Source organism: Hippocampus guttulatus, chromosome 2 (genome assembly GCF_054856545.1).
Source record: "Hippocampus guttulatus isolate MCC_2025c chromosome 2, RoL_Hgut_1.0, whole genome shotgun sequence".
NCBI classification, from domain to species: Eukaryota; Metazoa; Chordata; class Actinopteri; order Syngnathiformes; family Syngnathidae; genus Hippocampus; species Hippocampus guttulatus.
Window position 1 is genome coordinate 34,707,655 of NC_141262.1, and position 14,941 is coordinate 34,722,595.

At 41.4% G+C, this 14,941-nt stretch overlaps 1 protein-coding gene across 1 annotated transcript in view; it reads right to left on the reverse strand.

Annotated features, from left to right (window-relative positions):
* Positions 1-14,941, reverse strand: part of frmpd3 (FERM and PDZ domain containing 3) — a 107,626-nt gene that overhangs the window by 50,181 nt on the left and 42,504 nt on the right. The window contains exon 2 of the mRNA XM_086105866.1: positions 2,787-2,868. The gene's annotated coding sequence lies outside the window, so the exon portion shown is untranslated. The remainder of the gene's footprint in view (positions 1-2,786; positions 2,869-14,941) is intronic.

Here is a 14,941-nt window from a genome sequence, read left to right on the forward strand (position 1 = left end):
CAGAGGCTTGCTTTCAGAGGCTGATTGCACATGAAACGGATAGCAAACTGTTTACCACCTTGTTGGATACTACTAACAGAAGCTGGGCTGTGTTCGCGTTGAGCGAGGGCTGAACATGAAAAAGAAAAGCAGCTGCAGTGTGCCTGAGCCTGTCAGCTCAAGGAACGGAGATAAGAAACTCCACAGTGTGCGATGACTGCTGCAAGCTAATCGTCATCACGATCATCATATTATGACTGAACAGAACAGTTTTATCCACAGAGGGAGAGGCACTTGATTGAAGATAGCAAGGCTAAATGCAGAGTGCAGGAGATGCGCACAAGTGTCGCCGTACAGATCAAAGGAGTCCTCCAAAGGCTTCAGATGAAAATGCTCATGTTCAAATTGGTGAATGCTCCCCTTGGAAAATAAAAATAAAAATAAAATATATCAAGCCTGACTTTTGTTGTACCTGTCTGCCTAACGGCGACTTTCAAACATCAGGCTGCTGGCTGGTTGGTCTGCCCTGAAGGTATTATCCAAGTTGACATGAATTCATGATGATGAATCACTGTTGATCAGGGATCCTTTTGAAGTACATATGCGCATTTCACTTTGACTCAAGGTTGAACATCTTCACATTTTTTTTTATTTTTATTCATCAACGCTAAGGCGATGATAGTTGATTGGCACATCCATCAAATTTAGAGATGGGCTACCGATGTGGCACCTCAAGAAAAAAACGAATAAAAGAAAAATAACTTGTATGGTTTAATTAATTAATTATTTTGTACAGACACCCCTCCCAGAAAAATCTTCAAAAATGCTGATAAACATTCAATATACTTTGCCCCAAAAAAGACGAGAGGTAAATGGGGTGAAAAATAACAGAAAAAGCGGGAAGAAAATATTGTATTAAAATTTTTTTGAGGAAAAAAAAAAAAAGGAAGAAAAAGAAACAGCAGATACTGTGTGTGAATCCGCACGTGCCGCATATGCAGTGCTGTTGGCAGTTTAGCACCTGCTGTTGAAGGTCTGAATAAATCCGGCCCTAAGAGTTCGTTGTTTGTCAAGAGTTTACGAAAACATGCCTGTCCTCGGGTACTGAGAGGTTGGGAACCAAAATTATTCAGCGCTAACTAACAAATTCAACCCACAGTGGCATTCTGGTAAGGAAACAAACTCATCTATGCCTGGGAGGGACGGCCCCCCACATGCTTGGATGCCTCTTTATATTCTTCCCACAGCGGTTTAAGTTCTTTTTCCCTTTACTGCAGGTTTAGTTTCTATCCCAGATCCTCCGTGCCCATTTGCATTCAGCCACTGTTTGTTCAAATCTCTGCACGGCATCACACGTTCATCGCACGGGGGCACAAACATCTACCGGTATTGGCATTGCAGTAGAAATGCAAACCTTCCGGTAATACCCCTCAGTCTTTCCAAAACATCACTTTCACGGCACTTATCCAGTCAACGTACCGTTTTTACCGCTTTCTGATGGTGACCCACATATATATGATAAAATACTGTACATGGCTGTGCCTCAGCATCATGGAGGGAGTTCTAACAAGCATAACAAGCCCCTCTCTGAGACCCCAAAAAAGTGCGCCCATGAGTTGATTATAATCCCGACACGCTGCAGGGATAAACAGCATGTTTGTTAACGCAGTGTTTCATATGCTAATTAAGATTTTGTTTTTGCCAAACACAGTGTATAGTATGCTACGCCGTGTTAGGACAACAAGGGATTCATTTCTACGCCTTGTCTTCAACTTAAATTTAAGATATTTTATGGAAATAGAAAAATAAAACTGTCTCCATTATTATAACCAAACCGCGTTATCAATCTCATGCAGGCGGTGCATGTGTACGACCACAACGGCTGATGACTGCGGCACAAGGTGATTGCCGTATTGACTGCAATCATTCACCGTTATGGCCGCGGCCACTGGCCGATGGACCCGACCAACACAGAACCCCAAAAGTCTGCATCAGCTTTGCGCTCACTCACTGCCTGCCTGGCACAGGATCAATGCAGAATTGCAGATATGAGCAAAAGCAGCGGAAGACACACAAACACGCACGTACATTCCTATCGCCAAAACGGTGCTGTGTTGTCAATATCATGACAACAGCGAGACTTCATAACCTTTCACGGGCTATGAGTTACCGAATGGTCATTGGAAGAATGAGAGACAGCGAAAAGTGGGAGAGTCGTGGGAATAATTACGAGTGACTCATTTAGCATGAGAGAGCTGTGAAAGCTTATACATTCATTCGAGCTCGTCTATGTGAATCCCGTGCCTCATATTTGATGATCCTCAAAACGTTAAATGTGCTTTAGTCACATGACATGGCAACCGTTTTTTTCTCGCATGATTCACAGCCATCCATCCGTCCATTTTCTAACCTGCTGTCTTCGGGCAGTAGGCGGGGGACACCCTGAACCGGTTGCCAGCCAATCGCAGGGCACACAGAGACGAACAACGATTCACACTCACAATCACACCAAAGGACAATTTAGAGTGTTCCATTAACTTGCCATGCAATTTTTTTTTTTTTTTGGAATGTAAAAGGAACCCGCAGTACCCGGAGAAAATCCATGCAGGCATGGGTGTGAGGCGGACGTGCTAACCAGTCGACCGCCGTGCCGCCACATGATTCACACTCTACATAAATGTGTGATTAGATCTAAAATCAATGGGCCTGTTCAACTGTAGAAGCAGTCTCACGGTGTTAAATATGTTAAATAGCGCTTGGGTTAATATAAGACGAAAAGGGGCTAAAGGGATGCAATGTTTACTTACAGTGTTTGTGTTGACTGAAGGTTACTTTGTCAGCAGGGATCACCCATAAATGTTTCCCCACTCAATCCCGGGATGTGGGAACCTGTTGAGGCACGAAAAGAAAAACAGTAACATTATTTTTTGCCAAGCATCACACATTAATCATTTATATTACGGAGCAAGAACAGGATTTTTTTTTTTTTTTTTATGTTGATTTGACCACTTTTATTAATCACACACAAAGGCAAGTGGGTTTCCAAATTGAACCGCAAAATAGCACTTTTTAGTATTGTACTCTATGAAAACACACAGTAATACATTACATACAATGTAAACAATCAGGTGGCACATTTTCGTTTAGTTTCGAAAAGTTGTTATTCCGCGCCTTATCTTTACGTCTGCGCCACACTTTTCGGCAGGTATCTTCACTTTACGACAGCCCTGAAGTAGGAGAAACGAATAGTGTACTGTAGATACTGAAATAGAATAATAATTTTAAAAGAGGACAAATATGGGCCAAAAAGTCTGTAACTAGTTACCTAAAATTATTCAATTAGAGCACAAACAAATAAAAGGTTTGCGCTAGTAGGACTACATTTTCCATGAATCTTAGAAATGAAAGCAAGAAGTAGTTATTGTTATAGTATGAGGAGAACATGTCCACTTGTGAGCTATTACAAGCGGGTGAGGATGAGAATGCGAACGAGAATGTGGAAGTAAACAGGAAGGAATTTGAATGAAAGACAACAAACTGAATAGCCATCACCCTGTCTTTGCCCTTCAAATGTGCATTTAATAGCTATGAAAAACATTTTCACAGATTTTGACTGCTTATGGACAATAATAATAATAATTAACAACAATAATAACAAATCTTTATTTGACAGAGACAATGCATTGGTACGGCGGCCCGGTGGTCCAGTGGTTGGCGCGTCGACCTCACAGTGCAGAGGTACCGGGTTCAATTCCAGCTCCGGCCTCCCTGTGTGGAGTTTGCATGTTCCCCCCCTGGCCTGCGTGGGTTTTCTCCGGGTACTCCGGTTTCCTCCCACATTGCAAAAACATGCATGGCAGGCTGATTGAACACTCTGTCCCTAAATGTGAGTGTGAGCGCGGATGATTGTTCGTCTCTGTGTGCCCTGCGATTGGCTGGCAACCGGTTCAGGGTGTCCCCCGCCTACTGCCCGAAGACACTGGGATAGGTCCCTGCGACCCTAGTGAGAATAAAGCGGTTCGGAAAATGAATGGATGCATTGGTCCAAGCTTTCAGATGATGTGATGTGATGATAGGTTATAGCTCATGCTGGTTCTCAACACCAGACACCAGTTGGGCTTTTTCACAACATTGCAGTGCAATATAAGATATAAAATTAGACATCAATTTAAAAAGCCAAAGAAAGCAGACAACCCAATATTCAATCAACCAATATTGAAATGACAGTATATGATATAAAACCTTCACATAAAATCGAACAACAAAAACAAAACATATAATTCAGTAATACCACACAAAAGACATTATTTACAGCTGAGTAGAGTTTTGTTCTTTCTTTCACCAAGTTTTCATTTTGGCAAGGAATATTTTATGGTTGACTGTTCAAAGTTTGTCCTGCAGAAAGGGATTTTCAAGTTTTGGTTTGCAGAGCGTGTGCTTAGCGCGTCGACCTCACAGTGCAGAGGTCATGGTTGGAGTTTGCATGTTCTCCCCGTGCCTGCTTGGGTTTTGTCCAGGCATTCCGGTTTCCTCCCACATTCCAAAAACATGCATGGCAGGTTAATGGAACACTCTAAATTGTCCTATGGTGTGAGTGTGAGCGCGAATGGTTGTTTGTCTCTGTGTGCCCTGCGATTGGCTGGCAAGCGGTATAGGGTGTACACCGCCTACTGCTTGAAGACAGCTGGTATAGGCTCCAGCAATTGATGGTTTGATGGTTTGCCGAGCTGGTTTTGCTGTTTAGTACCACATAAAATCACTTTAAGGTCAATCAGCAAAACCAGAAATAATACTGATGGCGTCAAAAGCGCACTGTCAATTATTGGGAAAACTGGGATTTTAATTCTGCCTTGTTGTCCAAAAAATACACTCGTGGTTTCCAGAGAGGATAAAGACACGTGAGTATTGTTATATTATGTTTCTATGTGTTACTCCACCCTTTGTGTTCACATATCTGTTGCTGAAAGAGTTACAACACCATGTGCTATTCATTAGCCCGTCTAAGTTGTTCACCATTATAAGTTAGCATTAATTTAATGCTCAAGGCAAAGTTAAGTGACGATTTAAAATGCTCATATAATTCTCAGTTTTATGTTGACATTGACAGTAAATGTCAACATCTTTTCGGGAAGAGTTGTTCACTATCTGCCAAACTGCTGCTTGTTGTAAAGTTGAGTTTGGTTGAGTTCACATCCACCACACAGCACTTAAGCTTAAGTTTTTGCTCACAAATGAAAGCAACAACATAGGTCCAATGATGACTCATATCTCAAAGCACCACTGTATTATCTATGATCTATGATGTACAATTAATCATAATTCCAATTCATGGAATAGGATAAGCGGTACTGACAATGGCTGACTGGATGGCTAAGTGGAACATAATGAGACCAAAATTGAGACCAGATCACTTAATTGGGTATTGTACTGTGCTGGAAGTTGCAATGCAAAATCTTTTTTCAGGTAGTATAGTGAATCTTTATTTTGTTTAATTTTTTCCCCCAATAGCAGTCAATTAAATAGATACAACATGATTAATCCTTAAAAAGGCCAATAATTGTCATAGTAACACCATTACATCATGTCAAATCAACCACCGCCAACATCTCTTGGTTTAGAATATTGTGCATTCATTTAATCAGACTGATGGATCTAATAAATATACGCGGGCAGTTGAGGCTTCATTGTAACATTGTTTACTATTCACCAGCAGAAACTTAAAAAAAAAAAAAAGGACAACCCTCAGCTTTTTTTTCCTGTTGTGGCACAGGAGTTAATGTGTGTGTAGGCAGTCCTAAACAACACTCGTATAACTAAACTGCATTTTCATCACATTTGTAGACAGGCACCTGTTTGGGTGCAAATGAAGAGGAGTGGACGCGTTTGCTTTTTTTAAGTTGGATTGGTCTAAAAACTTGGCGACGGCTTTGGCAACTCAATAGTTTTATTCTTGTTAGTGAATCCTTGTAATTGCCGTTAGTCTGACCTAACTGAGCTTATTAAAACCCCAACTACAGGGTGACCCAAAAAGATGCGTACCCATATTTTATTCGATAAAAAATCCATTTTTTAACTAATGTCTTTTCTGTTGCAGGACGTGAAAGGTGAACCTATGGATGATCGTTTTTAGCTATAGTTGCCCCAAAAATGTCTCGGACAAATCAGCAGAAGATATTCTCCCCGGAGATCTATTTTGCAACAAAATCATACCAGAGTGTACAGATTCAGTTTCGAAAACTTTTCCGTTGTCGCAACTTTCCACCAAAATCAACGATTGTTAGTTGGGTTACGAAGTTCAGAGAGCATGGGACTGTAGTGAACTTATGTTCTAAAGCCACAGGGGGAACTTATTCAGGCAGGAAAAAGAGTGCAAGGACAGAAGAAAACATTGCTGCAGTGAGGGACTCAATAGAACGCAGCCCTAGGACACATCTTGGGAAAGCCATAAATTGACTAAAAATTGACAGAAATAGCTGAAACTCTGGTGAATGGTCTTCCATAAACTGAATAATGTGTGGTTGTAATTTGAAATAAATAGCTTTCTAATCAAACTCACAATTGAAATTTTCATGGGTACGCATCTTTTTGGGTCACCCTGTATGAAATGTTTCCTATGCCTAAAGTGCAATTTATCAAGGCGAGACATAACCAGACTTCATCCCCTGACCCCATCCCTTCAAATGAAGACACTTGATGTTTATTGTTGAGCAACACACACTATCCTGACAAATCTACAACAACACTTGTCGACACGGGTTTTGGTTTTCATACTTTGATCACTCAAAATGATGTATTTGGAAACCGTATTTCGTGCAATTTAAATCACAGGAAAGGAATGAACGAGAAGTCGAGTAATCTCATCTCGGAGGAATTTATGGAGTGTTTAAATGATGAATTCAACATGAATGAGATACGACTTAAATGTATGAAATCAAACCAAGGAGGCCCCCTGTGATATTGTGGGGAATCACCTCATTAGCCGCATTTAACATGAACTGTCGCCAAAACGTCATGCTGGTCCATCTTCAGTGACATGAACAACAAAGTGGATCCATTTATCCTGAGACATTCGTGTTGTTTCATTCGAAGCAGATATTACAGGATGCGGGCTTTGTTTATTTGAATAAATATGACAAGACCGTGATCACATTAGGCATACCGTACACATCCTTGACTGTGGCAGATGCCATTGGCATTGTGGTATGATACCTGTGTTATATACTGTACAGTACATTTATTTCAGATGATTTTACAGAATTGAATACAACAGCAGTTGAAAGACAGATGTGACACTGACATTAAAAAAAAAAATACAAAAAAAACAAACAAACAATCCAAAAGAAATATAAATTGAGATACTCAAACTTTGAGGGTACTATGTCAGGATAAATCCACGTAGGGATTTTTTTTCCATGCTGTTTTATCTCTATGCAAATGTTATTTCTTGTCCTTACCCCCCCCCCCAAACAGCTATAAAAAGACTGAGTCGAGGGGAAATGCAAAATTCTATTTAAACTTTATATAACAACAGATCTACACTAATACTGCTTTATTATTATCATTATTATGTGTGCTGATTTAATTTTCATGCGGTGAATAAATGAGAGCACAACTTTAAAAACCGACAATTTGCTTTGCTCCTGATACTAAATAACATATGCTGAGAGTAAAAGTAGAACGACTGTAGTATCCTCCTGTATTATAGAAATGAGGTGACTTTTTTCCGGCATCGGATTGACCAAAATTTGCTGGAGTGAGTAACTAATAAAAATGATATCTGTCACAGTTTTCCAGATTTTATAATGACAATGAAAATTGACACCGACTTGAAAATGTAATTGGCCTTTGAGAAGCCATGCTTAAACCTTTACACTCGAATGTTGTATCACTATCACTGTGACATAACAAATTCTAGAGTGTACACCAGTAGGGAAAATGAATACCAGGGTATAAGTAGGGATGGGGATTGAATAAAAATTCCCTGGAAGAATTCATCGTGGACGGTATCTATTTTAGATGGTGTATAACAACAAGGGAAGGGTGTTTTTGTGCAAAAATCTGGTTATTTCAACTGCATTCAACCATATTCGCATATTCATTATTATCATCATTATTACAGTGTTCGATGATGATGATGATTATCCATGCGATTGGCTTGCATTCGGTTCAGGATGTCCCCCACCTACTGCCCGAAGATGACTGGGATAGGCTCCAGCACCCCCTCGACCCTTGCGAGGATAAGCGGATTAAAAAATGGATGGATGGATGATGATGATGATGATTATTATTATTGTTATTATATGATTAAGGAAACATTCAAGTGTGGCATATTTTATTTGAGAAAACTTGGTGAGATTGAAATAACAGCACCTCTATTGGTGCACTCCATTTTGAAGACATCACTTCAAAACAGGGCAAATCAGAAATCCACAATCAATTTCGAGATTTTCAACGTATGTTTGAACAAAGTGCCGTTGCTACTCATGCTTTATGGGTAGTGGCTGATATCTGTTGGGCTGCACAATAACCGCTTATGATTCAGCATGAGATGTAATTTGCATGATCGAGAGATGCTTTTGGTACTTGCCCGGGAGATGTTTTCAGTAGTTAGGGCTGAAATCAATTCTTTTTTTTTCTTTGGGTGATAAAGAGCCAGAGGGGATTTGTGCCTTCAAGTCACTGCCGATATTTTGGCAGCTCTGTGAAACATCTCTGAAAACTTTTTCCCCCACTCTCTTCTACAAGGTCTCTGTGAGGTGTTGGAAATTAATTTCCTATGTACACTGTCAGTCTTGGCTTTTCTATAAAATTGGGTTTAAGGGTAAGGAAGAAGTCAGATTTCAGGAGCATTATTTATGAAGGAGACACAATTCCCTCAGCTTTTAAAGCACTGATGCGGAACGGACAGGCAGGGGCGTAGCCATCATTTCAGAAGTTGGCGGGAGGGACAAATTGTTCAAGAGTATGCCAACTTTTAGGAGCAAATGCTCATCGTCTTGCCTTCAACTGCTCCTCTCCATTCTGGGGAAAAAGGTGTGGTGGATGGAAGTTTTAGTTTCATTGACCTGTCTAGTGTATTGCCTGGCTAAAGAAAAAATTGGCTGCCCAAAGTTCTTTTTGTTGACGGGGTTGGGGGTGGGGTCTGTTGATGTCAATTAAACATTAGATTATTCATTTAACATGAAAAAATATATATCAGAACTTCAAAAACTGATTAGTTTAATGCAGAGTAACGGCCCTGTTTGATAGGAAACTCCAGCATAATGGATGGACATACAGTATATTTTGAAATACTAAATTTGAAAAAAAATAAAACTGTCTGAAAAATGTGTGTGACCTCTGCCACGCCTCTCCTTTCCACCAAGGTTAAACCTGCATTGCAAACACAAGCTGCACTCTGGCAGGGGACATTTTCTTTTTTTTTTTTTTAAGTCATATCCATCCATCCTGCCATTTTCCAATTCGCTTTATCCTCACAAGGGTCGCGGGGCGTGCTGGAGCCTATCCCAGCCGTCTTCAGCAGGGGACACCCCGAACTGGTTGCCAGCCAATCGCAGGGCACACAGAGACGAACAATCATCCGTGCTCACACTCACACTTAGGGACAATTTTTGAGTGTTCAGTCAGCCTGCCACACATGTTTTTGGAATGTGGGAGGAAACCGGAGTACCCGGAGAAAACCCACGCAGGCCAGGGGAGAACATGCAAACTCCACACAGAAAGGCCGGGGCCGGGATCGAACCCACAACCTCTGCACCTCAACGTGCTAACCACTGGACTACCGGGCCGCTCTCAGTCATATCATGTTGTGTTTTGTTTCAATTTAGGAGGCGGAAGACTTTGAAAATAAGTATGCTGTTGCTAGGCAGATTTTGTTTTCTGTGCTAAATATTTGCATGTCATATTTTACATAAGAGCATCAAAATCAGTTTTGCACCTCAATTTAGCCATTAACAACTACTCGTAATTTCTGTGAATTAGCTCCTGTGCCTGATTTATTTTATGGTGAATTCAATCTTGGATTGTCCATATATTACGAAACACATGATTGCGAGGTTACATTCTTAAAAATTCTGATTCTGATTCTGAAAAACAAGAAATACAGAGCTTCATTTATAATCTGTATATCTGCTTTTCCTTATCTTTAATATTTATAATACCATTTCTTCCCAGTCAAGGGTTTTAAACTCCCAAAGCGCCAACTTTCACCCGGCAGTTCTTCATCCATCCATCCATCTTCTACCGCTTATCCGGGGCCGGGTCGCGGGGGCAACAGCTTTAGCAGGGAAGCCCAGACTTCCCTCTCCCTAGCTACTTCTTCCAGCTCTCCCCGGGGGATCCCGAGGCGCTCCCAGGCCAGCTGGGTGACACAGTCACTCCAGCGTGTCCTGGGTCTTCCTCGGGGTCTCCTCCCGGTGGGACATGCCCGGAACACCTCACCAGGGAAGCGTTCAGGAGGCATCCGAATCAGATGCCCAAGCCACCTCATCTGGCTCCTCTCGATGTGGAGGAGAAGCGGCTCGACTCTGAGCCCCTCCCGGATGACCGAGCTTCTCACCTTATCTCTAAGGGAGAGCCCGGACACCCTGCGGAGAAAACTCATTTCGGCCGCTTGTATCCGGGATCTCGTTCTTTCGGTCACGACCCATAGCTCGTGACCATAGATGAGGGTTGGAACGTAGATCGACCGGTAAATTGAGAGCTTCGCCCTTTGGCTCAGCTCCTTCTTCACCACGACAGACCGATACAACGTCCGCATCACAGCAGACGCTGCACCGATCCGCCTGTCGATCTCTCGCTCCCTCCTGCCCTCACTCGTGAACAAGACCCCAAGATACTTAAACTCCTCCACTTGGGGCAAGATCTCTCCCCCGACCCGGAGGGGGCACTCCACCCTTTTCTGACTGAGGACCATGGTTTCAGATTTGGAGGTGCTGATTTTCATCCCAACCGCTTCACACTCGGCTGCGAAACGCTCCAGTGAGAGTTGGAGAGCCCCGTTTGAAGGAGCCAACAGCACCACATCATCTGCAAAAAGCAGGGATGCAGTTCTTCATTATCTACTGAATTCCTTCACCACTCTTTGTTATTTACTGCATCGCTATTCTAATGGAGGCATTAAAAGAACTGTCAGGGAAGAAAATTATGGTTAAATAACTGAAATGTATTTAACAAAGCTGTTTGAGCTGCCCTGCATTAGCGGCAAGGTTTTTGCCGTTGAAGGCTTAAAAGAGTTGAGGTGTCAGCTAAAAGCTGATAATGTAGGTGGGGGGTGGGGGGGGGGGGGTTGTCAGGCAGGAAGATAAAGTGCGTAATTGCTCACAGTTCTTTATTGTCAGTATTCAACTTAGCGCCTACAAATGCCCTCTTTTACTGGTGCTTTCGGCTCTCTGCATGTCTTCACATTAACTCACGGATGTGACATATGGAACGGTTGGACGCACCCGAACTTCAAATGAATTTGATGGAATAAAGTGACTTTGGACACCACGCAAGCTTCTGAGTGGTCCACGTTTTGCCATATCTCACCCACCCAGCTGTTATTCCAATTTTATATCAAGCTTCAACATTCGATGTGTGTCTTCCATGCCCACCTGCACCCACATGCGCTGTGGAATACTCCGCTCCAAAAATGAACACTTGCTAATGAAGATAGTTCATTCCCTTGGCAGTTTGTTTTTTTGCTCGCCGTGTGGGTGAGAGGTTGACAGTTGTGCAGAAACAGTTCCATTCAATTACATTCTAAGAACAAGTGAATCTCCATTCACATTAGTATTCAAGCAGAGAGCCCAGTGCATGACACAGTGCGATGTTTGGAACATTAAACACTGAGCTTAATAACAAATGAGTAATCAGCAGCACTGCAAGCAGTTCGTGTCACTGAATTTTAATTTTCTATTTTAAATGGACCACCTGCAAGTGCAACAAACATGATCCAGCCTGGCGAGATTAGAATCTTGCGAGAATGTGTTCTCATCGTATGTAGACTCAAGTGGCTAAAACTTGAGCTCGGATCATAGCCACTTGACTGGTGTAAAACATCTTTAATTCTTCGTTTTGGGATAAACGTGTCTTGTGGCACGGTGAAGCTATTCCAGCTGACTAAGTTTATTTTAGCTCGCGAGCAAAAAGATGCGTTTGTACGGAACACACAGAGGAAATCTGTTACTTTTGTCAGCTTTCATGAGAGTGCTGTACAATTAGCCTCAGTTGTCATGAATATTCCATCCATCCATTGGATGCGGGGGGTGCTGGAGCCCATCCCAGCCGTCTTCGGGCAGTAAGCGGGGGACACCCTGAACCGGTTGCCAGCCAATCGCAGGGCACACACAGACGAACAAGCACCCGCGCTCACTCCACACCTAGGGACAATTTGGAGTGTTCCATTAACCTGCTATGCATGTTCTTGGAATGTGGGAGGAAACTGGAGTACCCGGAGAAAACCCACGCAGGCCCGGGGAGAACATACAAACTCCACATAGGGTGGCCGAAGCTGGAATTGAACCCGGTACCTCTGCACTGTGAGGTCGACGCGCTGACACTGGATCACCGGTCCCGTCATGAATATTGGAAACATTAAAACATGTTGCTTTTGGCAAAATTTTATGTGAAATTGTTTTATGTCAATACAGCTCAATATAATACTGTAGTACAGATTAGCTCAGCTTTATGAAGACCATGTGAGGAAAAATAACCCAAGTCATGCTTCGCTCCAAGATATAAACTGTGCTGTTTTTAATCCCTGAGCACCAGCTGAAGAGACCTTGAAAAAGCTCATCACGATTTACCCTGCGTATTAATGTTTACACCCCGGGACAGCATACATGATTACCTAACTGGGGTAAACGCTCTATATGGGAAATTGTGATAAGCAACTAATTAAAGCTTTCTGTTTACATAACAACAACAACGTGTCTGTGGAGTCGGCGTTGCTGCTCATGTTATGTCGGAAATGAAAACTTTTGGAAGGCACCTGCCGGTGTTTGAGCGAGTTTATGTCGAGCAAGTCAAGGTTAAGATAAGAACATAACGATTCAAGATGCAGAACGAGATTTTGTGAGGTAGGCGAAACTGAAAACACATTTCAGGGTGAGATGAAAGCCTCCGTGACAGAGATTCTGCCAAACGGGGGCATCAGAGCCGAACAGCAGTGATGCCACAGTTACCTTGAAAAAGTAATTTAGTGATTGAAACATTACTTGATTTTAAAAGTAACTCAGAGAAGAAGTTACTTCATTAATTACTCATAAACCTGCTTGACAGAAAAATGACAACTGGTTTTGCCAATACTTTATTGGAAGTGCACTTTTAAAAGGTCTTGTTTCAGGATAGTTTTTTTAAATTCAATAAATGATGACACCCTTTTTGTTGTCTGTCTTGATTTCACTGAACATAAATGGTTTACCGGTACTTGTTTTTATATCAAACAAAATAATGTTTCTACACTTCGCTTAATATGTATATATATACTGTATATATATTAGAGCTGTCAGTTGAGCGCGTTTTTATTGGCATTAATTTAAATGAATTTTAACGGGATTAAATTTTTTCTCGCGAGATTAACGCGGAGCACGTCACAGCGGATGTTACGTTGCTCTATAAATAAACCAGAAGCAAAACAACAAGCGCGCTGCATATGTCCACGCACTTTGTTTTGCCAGCTACGGCAGCGCGAGACACTGAAAACGCATTCTTAAAGAGTTTATGAATGGAAAGTTTACTTTTAAGAAGTTGCCAGATTGCTCCACTGACAAGACCAAAGTTACCTGTATCATACAGGTATACGATGTATGCCACTGACGCGATTGTTACTTGTTTGGAACTATTTTGTGTGGAAGGTTACAGTGTTCCTTGTCCATATAAATATAGCGGGTGGAGCTTCTCTGTGTTCGTCTGACAGTGACGGTGAAGTTCAGCGGTGCAGTGGTAGCGACCTAGCGAAAATAAAACGTCTCCAGTGTTGTCATCGAACCAAGTGTAGTCATCCGAAATGATGTAGAGAGACCGTAGAGAGACTTCCGCGCAAGAAGGACCAACAGAATCAACATAACCTGACTGCTGTATTCAAAGCAAACCTGAGAAAAACAAAGTATGCAACCATGGTTTAAATCCACTATAGGCTGAGTTCGAGTTTACCTTAGATGTGCACTTTATAATGTTATATCGCTCTGTTTTGATTCCATAAAAAGACCTGTTGAAGCAGCTGTTGTGTGACAAAATATTTTTTTCACTGTTGTTGATGGACAGTAATATTGTGTGAGAGATCATGTGTGAATAATTGCTCCAAGTGAAAAATGTTCATGTAAAATTGAAAATCAAAATTGTTATTTCAGTAAATATTTGCATTTTGCACATAGAAAACTGATTCATGATTCCATGTTGAGAGAATTAAAATGGGGAAAAATAGGACAAAAAAAATATCAAAGGAAATTCAGAAATGATCAAAAATGTGTGAGTAATCAAGATTAATTTTTAGACAATTTGAGTTAATTATGACAGTTGCATTTTTAATTAGATTAAATATTTTAATCGTTTGACAGCTCTAATATATATATATATATATGTTACCTAATATTGTTAACTGTTAGTAGTGTAATGGTGAAACTTAACATCTTAACATTTGTAATTTGCATTGTTTGTAAATTCAGGGACATCTTGCATTAGTCGCAGCTCAACTTCACACAGCATAAACTTGAGCGATTCCAAATGTCCAGATGTCCCCCTTTTTTTTTTTTTTTAAAGATAGATAACACTTAGTTGACAGTATCCAGTGTACAGCCAATCTTGATATTTACACCTTTGGCTGCTACAAACTCAACATAGGGACTGCATTTCCCGCTTGAAAAGGCGAACGTCTCAACTTCCTGCATTGGTGTGTACATGTGAGATGTCGACGTGCTGCAAATGTTACTTAGCACATTTGTGACGTCACTCCCTTAGATGATAGGAATCAATTGATCTG